The sequence below is a fragment of the Myotis davidii genome, unplaced genomic scaffold (assembly GCF_000327345.1).
Source record: "Myotis davidii unplaced genomic scaffold, ASM32734v1 scaffold48, whole genome shotgun sequence".
Classification (NCBI taxonomy): Eukaryota; Metazoa; Chordata; class Mammalia; order Chiroptera; family Vespertilionidae; genus Myotis; species Myotis davidii.
Genome location: NW_006299393.1, coordinates 673913 through 682730, shown reverse-complemented (window position 1 = coordinate 682730; position 8818 = coordinate 673913). Strand labels below are relative to the sequence as shown.

The 8818-nt window shown below is 38.8% G+C and overlaps 1 protein-coding gene across 11 annotated transcripts in view; it reads right to left on the bottom strand.

Annotated features, from left to right (window-relative positions):
• The window catches only part of SENP7 (SUMO1/sentrin specific peptidase 7), a 159520-nt gene that overhangs the window by 66247 nt on the left and 84455 nt on the right, over window positions 1–8818 (bottom strand). The gene's annotated exons all lie outside the window — the stretch shown is intronic.

Sequence of the window (8818 nt, the reverse complement as noted above, 5' to 3'; positions counted from 1 at the left end):
AATTCAATTACTGTATATTTATTCTTAAGAAATGAAATCACTATCTTGAAAAGATATCTACGCTCCCGTTCACTGCAGCATTATTTACAAGACACACACAAAGACAGTTAAGGTCCATCAATAAATAGGTGGATAAATAAAATATTATATACATGCACAATGGAATATTACCCAGCCATAAAAAAAAGAAAGAAATCCTGCCATTTGTAATAACATGGATGGACCCTGAGGACATTACACTAAGTGAAATAAGTCTGACACAGAAAGACAAATACTGTCTGATCTCACACATATGTGGACTCTAAAGAAAACAAAAAACATCTAGATACAGACAACAGATTAGAGGTTGCCAGAGCTAGAGGGGACGGAGGACAGGGAGTGCAAAATAGCTGAAGATGATAAAAAGGCACAGTTTCCATGGTAAGTGTACTGTATATTTGAAAGTTAATAAGACAGATCTTAAAAGTTCTCATCACACAGCACACACAAAAAAATATAGCTGTGTATAAGTGATGAATGCTGATTGTGTTAACCATTTCTCAGTTATTACATAAAACAAACTGTGTTGTATACCTAAAGCTTATACAATATTATCTATCAGTAATCTACCAATTAAATCCACTAATTAATTTTTTAAAATAAATTGATATAAATCAGTGGGAAATCATTATTTTGCTATTTCAAATAAACAAAGAATGGTTAAATCTTTACATATAATACTTTCTCCCATGATAATTACTTATGAAAAAACTCATTATCATATTATTTAAGTGGGTAAAAATTTTGAAATAAGAAACTACATAAACTTATTAACATAAAACATTCCTTTATAATAAAATATATATTGTAATTACTGCATTTTCAAAACCGTTTCAACCTAGAAATTTTTACAATACCATTTATAAAAGCATTAAAAAATCAGATACCAAAAGTTAATCAAAATCCCTGTACAGTAAATTATAAACACATACCAAGTGACCTCAGGAAAATTACTGATAAGGAAGCACTATCATTCTCACCTAGACATTTGCACTGGCAAAATCTATCTGATGTAACTATTTTGGAATTCTAGAGTCTATTAAAAGCTTGCAACTTCTAGTCAAAAGGTTTGACAAAAATTTCAGTTAATTTTGGTCAATTTCAGGTTTTAAATTGGTAGCAGCTAACCAATCATCCCACACCCTGAGCTCCAAGGCTATCAGCTATACCCAGGCTCCTAGAACATTTTGCATGGGCTTGCAAATGTGAAGGTAAGCAGTCTTGATCAGGTCCTCCAAATACTGCAAATCTGTACTCTGATCACTGGCTGAAAAAATAGACCGCAATTACTGCAACATCCACCTCTCTTGTTGCAATACTCTCCATCCAGCTAAAATGACTTCCAGAAGATTTAAAGGGCTAGCACCTATTCTCACTCTCCGCCCCTCCCCCCCTTCATTTTTCTTCTTTCCTCCTTTTGGAAACCAAATGCATAAGAACTAGAACATTAAAAAGCAACCACATATATAAGGTAATTCAGAAAGTCATGACCAAGGAAAGACGCAGACTTAGAAATGACCTGAAAAAGAAGAAATGACCTGGGACCTTATGTTTACACACTAGGCCAAAACCTGGAATAGAAACATGTTATAACAACAACAACAAAGACAAAGAGCCCAGCCAGTGTTTTCAATAGTTTAGCTTTGACCTATGAATCAATAGGTCATGGCTCAAATCCTAGTCAAGGCACATGCCCAGGTTGCAGGCTCAATCCCCAGTAGGGGGCATGCAGAAGGCAGCCAATCAATGATTCTGTCTTATCATTGATGTTTCTGTATCTCCCTCTCCCTTCCTCTCTGAAACCAATAAAATATATTTTTTAATAAAGAAAAAGAAAAAAATCAGCAAATCTTGGGGAAGGGGGAGAATCTTACCATATTATAAGATTTAAATGTCAAGTGTTCAACAGAAAAATGCCCAGGCATACAAAAAAAAGAGGAAAGTAGGGCAAAACAAAGAAAAAATATAAAACAACAGAACCTGTCCCTGAAAAAATCCAGACGGCACTCAATAGACTAAAACACTATTTTAAAAATCCTCAAGGAACTGAAATAAGTCTTGAAAACAGTAAAAAACATTATTTATGACAAAATGAAAATATTCATAAAGAGATAAAATATATAAATGGACCAAAAGGAAATTCTAGAGCTAAAAAGTACAGTTAACTGAAATGAAAATTTCATTAGAGGGATTTGAAAAACAGATTTGAACAAACAGAAAAACCAATCAGTGAACTTGGAGACATGATCATGGAAATTATCAAATCTGAGGAACTGAAAGAAAAATAGTAAGAAAAGTAAACAGAGCCTAAGGAATCTGTGGTACACCAACAAGTAGACTGATATGCAAATTATTGGAGTTTCAAAAGGAAAAGAAAGAAAGGGGCAGAGATTATTTGAATAAATAATCATCAAAAAAAATTCCAAATTTGATGAAAGACATGAATATAAACATCTACGGATTCCCAGGAACTACTGATAGAATAAAGTCAATGTATTTTATTTAAATACTAGTCAAAAGAGAGCAGGCATGGCTAGCCTAGTATCAGACAAAATAGACTTTATGTCAAAAAGTTTAGCCCTAGCCAGTTTGGCTCAGTGGATAGAGCACTGGCCTGTGGTCCGAAGGGTCCCAGGTTCAGTTCCTGTCAAAGACATGTACCTCGGTGCAGGCTCCTCCACAGACCAGGCCTTGGTCCGGGCACATGCAGGAGGCAACCAATTGATGTGTTTCTCTCACATTGATATTTCTCTCTGTCATTCTCTCTTTCTTCTACTCTCTCTGAAAATGAATGGAAAATATCCTTGGGTGACGATTAAAAAAAAAAAGTTTATGAGGATTTAAAAAAAAAGGACATTATGTATTAGTACAAAGTTCAATAAAACAAGATGATCTAAGGATAACAGTTCACCCTTGAACAACATGGGATTTAGAGTGCCAACCCACATGCAGTCAAAAATCAACATAATTTTTTACCCCCCAAAAAAATTTACAGTCATCTCTCAGTATTAACAAGGATTGGTCCAGGACACACCATCAAAGCCAAAATCAACGAATGTTCAAGTCCCTTATATGAAACTAGAGGCCCAGTGCACAAAATTCACAGTCTGGGACCCCTCTCGTAGTCTGGGACCCCTCACTCCTTACTGCCCACCTGCTCGCTGCTCCTTAACACTCGCTGCTCCTTAACACTCGGCATGTTAAGTGTAAAAACTCATGATAACCACAAAGAAATCATCTATAGAATAAAGACAAAAGGAAATAGGAAGGGAATCAAAAAGTTACTCCTTATCAACTCAAAAAGTTGCTCTCACCAGCTGTGAGCCTGGCTTCTGTGGGAGCGCACTGACCACCAGGGGGCAGATCCTGCGTTGAGCATCTGCTCCCTGGTGGTCAGTGCGCATCATAGCGACCGGTCATTCTGGTCGTTCCACCTTAAAAGTCACTTAGGCTTTTATTATACACTAGAGGCCAGGCACGCAAAATCACGAGGCCCCACCCACCTGCCTGCCTGCCGCCCCACCTTGACACCCTAACCTCTCCATCCAAAGCTCGAGAGCGCCTGGCCCCACCCCCAACCCCTCCAGCCTTCTCTGGCTGCTTCAAGCCCCACCCTCCGTCCCGCAAGTCGCCTTGGGCTGGTCCAGCCTTCTCCGGGCACCTCCCCACTTCTGCCCTGTCTCCAGGACAGCACAGCAGCTCTGCCCCGTCATGGAGCCAGAGGAGAACATGGAAGTCTCCTGCCTGCTGCAGAGTTTCGCACACCGCTTCCTGGCAGTGCGTGCACTGCGCTCTTTCACCTAGTAGATGGGCAACAGGCGAGCTGAGTGTAAGCAGTGGGTGGCAAAGGACTGGTGAGGGGGACACTATGGGCTCTCACCCCTGCCCTCCCCGGCACGGGATGGTCCTGCCTCCTGGGGCCCCCCGCCTCCCGCCTGGGCTTCCATCGCAGCCCCGGCTTCGTCCGGAAGGACATCTGGTCTAATTAGCATATTATACTTTTATTATTATAGAACTAGATGCCCAATGCATGAAATTCGTACAAGGGGTTCGGCCCTCGCAGCCCTGGCTTCATCCGGAAAGTCATCCCGGATGGCCGTTCATGACCATTAGCATATTAGCTCTTTATTATAAAGGATACTAGAAGCCCGGTACACAAAAATTCATGCGCTCAGGGGGTCCCTCAGCCCAGCCTGTGCCCTCTCACAGTCTGGGATCCCTCAGGGGATGTCCACCTGCTGGCTTAGGCCCATTCCCCAGGGGGGAGCAGCCCTAAGCTGGCAGTCAGACATCACTCTGGCAGCCCAGGAACCCCTTGGGGGATGTCCAACTGATGGCTTAGGTCCGCTCTCCATGGGGAGCAGGCCTAAGCTGCAATTGGACATCCTTAATGCTGCCAAGGAGGTGGGAGAGGCTCCTGCCACTGCCGCTGTGCTTGCAGCCATCAACCCAGCTTGTGGCTGAGTGGAGTTCCCCCTGTAGGAGCACACTGACCACCAGGGAGCAGCTCTTGCATTGAGCGTGTTCCCCCTGGTGGTCAGTGTGCATCATTGCAACCGGTCGTTCCCAGTCATTCCACTGTTCCAGTCAATTTTCATATTACCCTTTTCTTATATAGGATAGTGTAGAACAATGCATATAGTTGGCCCTCTGAATCTGCAGATCCCCAACCACAGACAGAAAAAAAAAAAACCTGTTTTTGATCTACTGTTCATTGAATCTGTAGATACAAAACCCAGGGGTACTGAGGACCAACTATACATTTATTGGAAGGAAGGAAGGTGGAACACATATAAGTGAACCTGTGCAGTTGAAATCTGTGTTATTTAAGGGTCAATTGCATGAATGTTTATACATCTAGTCAGATGATCAAAATATATGAAGCGCCGAAACCGGTTTGGCTCAGTGGATAGAGCGTCAGCCTGCGGACTGAAAGGTCCCAGGTTCGATTCCAGTCAAGGGCATGTACCTGGGTTGCGGGCACATCCCCAGTAGGAGGTGTGCAGGAGGCAGCTGGTCGATGTTTCTCTCTCATCTATGTTTCCAACTCTCTATTTCTCTCCCTTCCTCTCTGTAAAAAATCAATAAAATATATTTTAAAAATATATATATGAAGCAAAAATTGACAGAACAGAAGAAATAGACAGTTCCATAATAATAGTTGGAAACTTCAATACCCCACTCTCAACAACAAACAGAAGCTGACAGAAGATAAATAAAGAATTAAAGGACATGAGCAACAGAATATATCAACTAGATCTAACAGGCATATACAGAACACTCCATTCTAGCCACAACACAGAATACACATTCTTCTCAAGTGCAGATTGGACATTCTCCAGGAAAGACAATACTGTAGACAACAAATTAAGTCTTGGTAAGTTTAGAAAAATGAGTAACATACAAAACATCTCTGGCCACACAGGATGAAGTTAGAAATCAATAATGCAAGGAAAACCAAAAAATTCTCACTTGTGGAAACAACACACTTATCTTAAACAACCAATGAGTCTATAAATAAGTCCCAAGTAAAAGGGAAAACTGAAAATAAAAACAGGGAGCATTATCTCAATGCATTGAGATTTTGCTTCCCAGCAGTTGTGAACAATTTGGCTCAAATAAACTCACAAAAATTCTTTAAGAAAAAAAATATCCAAACATATATGATGCAGCAAAAGCAGTGCTAAGGGAGAAGTAAATAGCTGTACATTTCACATTAAAAAATAAGAAATAACTCAAATCAGCAACCTAACTTATAACTTAAAAAACTAGAAAAAGAAGAACAAATTAAATTCAAATGTAGTATAAGGATAGAAATAATAAAGATTAGAGGGGAGGTAAAAAACAAAACAAAACAAAAAAAACACAGAAAATTAAAAAGGTCAACAAAACTAAAAGTTATTTCTTCAAAAGAATCAAAATTGAAAGACCTTTGGCTAAATGAACTAAGAAAAAGACTCAAATGTAGTATAATTGGAAGTGAACATGAGGACATTACTATGAATCCTACAGAAATAAAAAGGATTATAAGAGTATAATGAACAACTGTATGCCAAAAAACTGGATAATCTAGATGAAATGGGAAAATTCTTATTAACACAATATCTACCAATACTGAATGGCAAAGAAATAAAAAATGTGAATAGATGCGTAACTAGTAAGGACACTGTGTCAGTAACGAAAACCAAACTAACAAAGGAACGCTCTGGATATGATAGCTTCAACTGGTGAACTATACCAAACCCTTCTAAAAACTTGAAGAGGATAAAATACTTCGTATCTCATTCTCTGAGGCCAACATTGCCCTGATACCAAAGGCAGACGAAGACACACAAAAAAAGATACAGACCAATATCCCTCAAAAACATTGATGCAAAACTCCTCAATAAAATACTCCAAGTAAAATTCAACAGTTCATTATAGCTATACCATAACCAGATGGATTTATTGTTAGAATGCAAGAATAGTTCAAATACAAAAATCTATCAATGTAATACACAAAGGAGGAAAACTACATGGCCATCTCAATGCAGAAAAAGCATTTGACACAATTCCACACCCTTTTCTGATGGGGGACCAAAAAACATTCAACAACCTAGAAATAGAAGGAAACTACCTCAACATAATAAAAGCCATGTATAAAATCCCACAGTGAATATAACAGTGAAACACTAAAAGCTTTTCCACTAAAATCCGGAATAAGACAAGAATGCCCACTTTCACGACTTCTAGTCAACACTACTGGAAGTTCAGCCAAAGCAATTATGCAAAAAAAGTAATAAAAAGCATTAAAATTTAAAGGGAAGAAATAAAATAATCTGTATTCACAGATAATATATGTAGAAAACTCTAGAATTATACAAACAAAAAACTGTTATAGAGTTATAAAGTTAAAAAGTTAAGAAAACAATTCTTACAACAGCCTCAATAAGAATTAAAAGCTTAGCAATTAACTTAACCAAAAAGAAAAAAGAATAAAATAAAAACTACAAAACATGACTGAGAAAAATTAAAGTGGACATTAATACATGGAAACACATCCCATGTTCATGGATTAGAAGACTTAAGATGTCAATACTAACCAAAGAGATCTATAGATTCCACGCATTCTTATCAAAACTGCAATGATATTTTTTGTAGAAAGAGAAACCTAGAGATGGTGGAGTTCAGAAACTCTCTGCCCACCTCCTCCCATGAACACAGCAAAAATTATAACTAAATTACAGAACCATTTATTGAGAACCACTTGAAGACTAGCTGAACAGAACTCCTGTAAATGAGGATATAAAGAAGCAGTCATATGGAGACTAGTAAGAGAAAAGGAGATGCAAAACAGGCTGAGCTCACACCCACAGGTTGTGGTCAATAATCAGAAGTGGTATCTTGGTTATACCAGGTGTACCAGTTAATAATACAGATTTTTTTCAATAGATGGAGTTACACATACGTTGATATATATGCGATTTGATATATATGCTATTTTGTTGTACTGACAACAAGCTTCAAAACTTCATATGTCAAATTTTCTGAAGGTGTTAACATCATAGATATTTTTAAGCTTAAAATTGTCAAATTTCATGCCAAAACAAGAGCATTTGCAAGAAGTTTTAATTCATTATTTTGAAGAAAAGAGCTGCTGAAAGTTATTATATACTTCGGGAAGCTTATGGTGAACATGCTCCATCTCAAGATACTTGTGAACGCTGGTTTAAATGCTTTGAAAGTGATAATTTCGATGTGAAAGACAAAGAACATCCAGGTCAACCGAAAAAGTTTGAAGACCAATAATTACAAGCATTATTGGATAAAAATGCATGTCAAACTCAAAAACAATTGCAGAAAGATTAAACATTGCTCAGCAAACAATTTCCGATCATTTACAAGCAATGGGAAAGATTTTAAAGGAAGGAAATCTTCCTTTAAAGCTTTAAAGTGTATTTTTAAAAGCTCTAAACTTTCTAAATTGGTGGGATTCATACCAAATGTACTATATAACCCTCATTTCTTAAACCAAAAGATAATACTAGTATGGCTATGACAAATGCCTTTCACAGCACTGGTATTAGCAACAGAGGTAACAATAATCTCAGGAAAAGAGCCCTGGCCAGGTGGCTTAGTTAGGTGGAGCATTATCCTGTACACCAAAAGATTGCAGGTTTGATTCCCAGTCAGGGCACATACATAGACTGCAGGTTTGATCCCAATTGATGTTTTGTCTATCTCTCTCTCTCTTCATCTCTCCCTCAAATCAATGAAAGCATATTCTTGGGTGAGAATTATGTTTAAAAAGAAAAAAAATCTCAGGATAAGACACTAGCATCCCCAACATAAAAGATTTAAATATCATCGACTACAACAACACAAAACAGACATCATCCAGAAGGCTGGCTGAGTGGAAATTCTACAACTAGAAGGAAAGAGAAAAGCACACTGAGACTCAGAGGAGGTGCGGAAGTAAAGTGCAGAGGTATGGAGACGCGTGTGTGGAAAGGGCTGGCAATAAAGGACGCCAGTGTCTTTTTCAATAGGGAGGGAGTCACAAACTCCCAACGGCCCTGAACTCCAGTTCCAGGCGAGTCTCTAGGGGCCCAGGACTCATACAGGGAGAAACTGGACTGTCCAGCATCGGGCAAAACTCGAGGGCAGCTTTCTCTCAGAGGTGCTTGCAGCGATTACCGGGATACTAAGACGGGACATTGAGACACAGGGGCCTCTCAGGGCAGGACTGAGGATCAGCCATAGCTGTTTGCTCCACCCTGTTGATTCACTGAGACCCTGC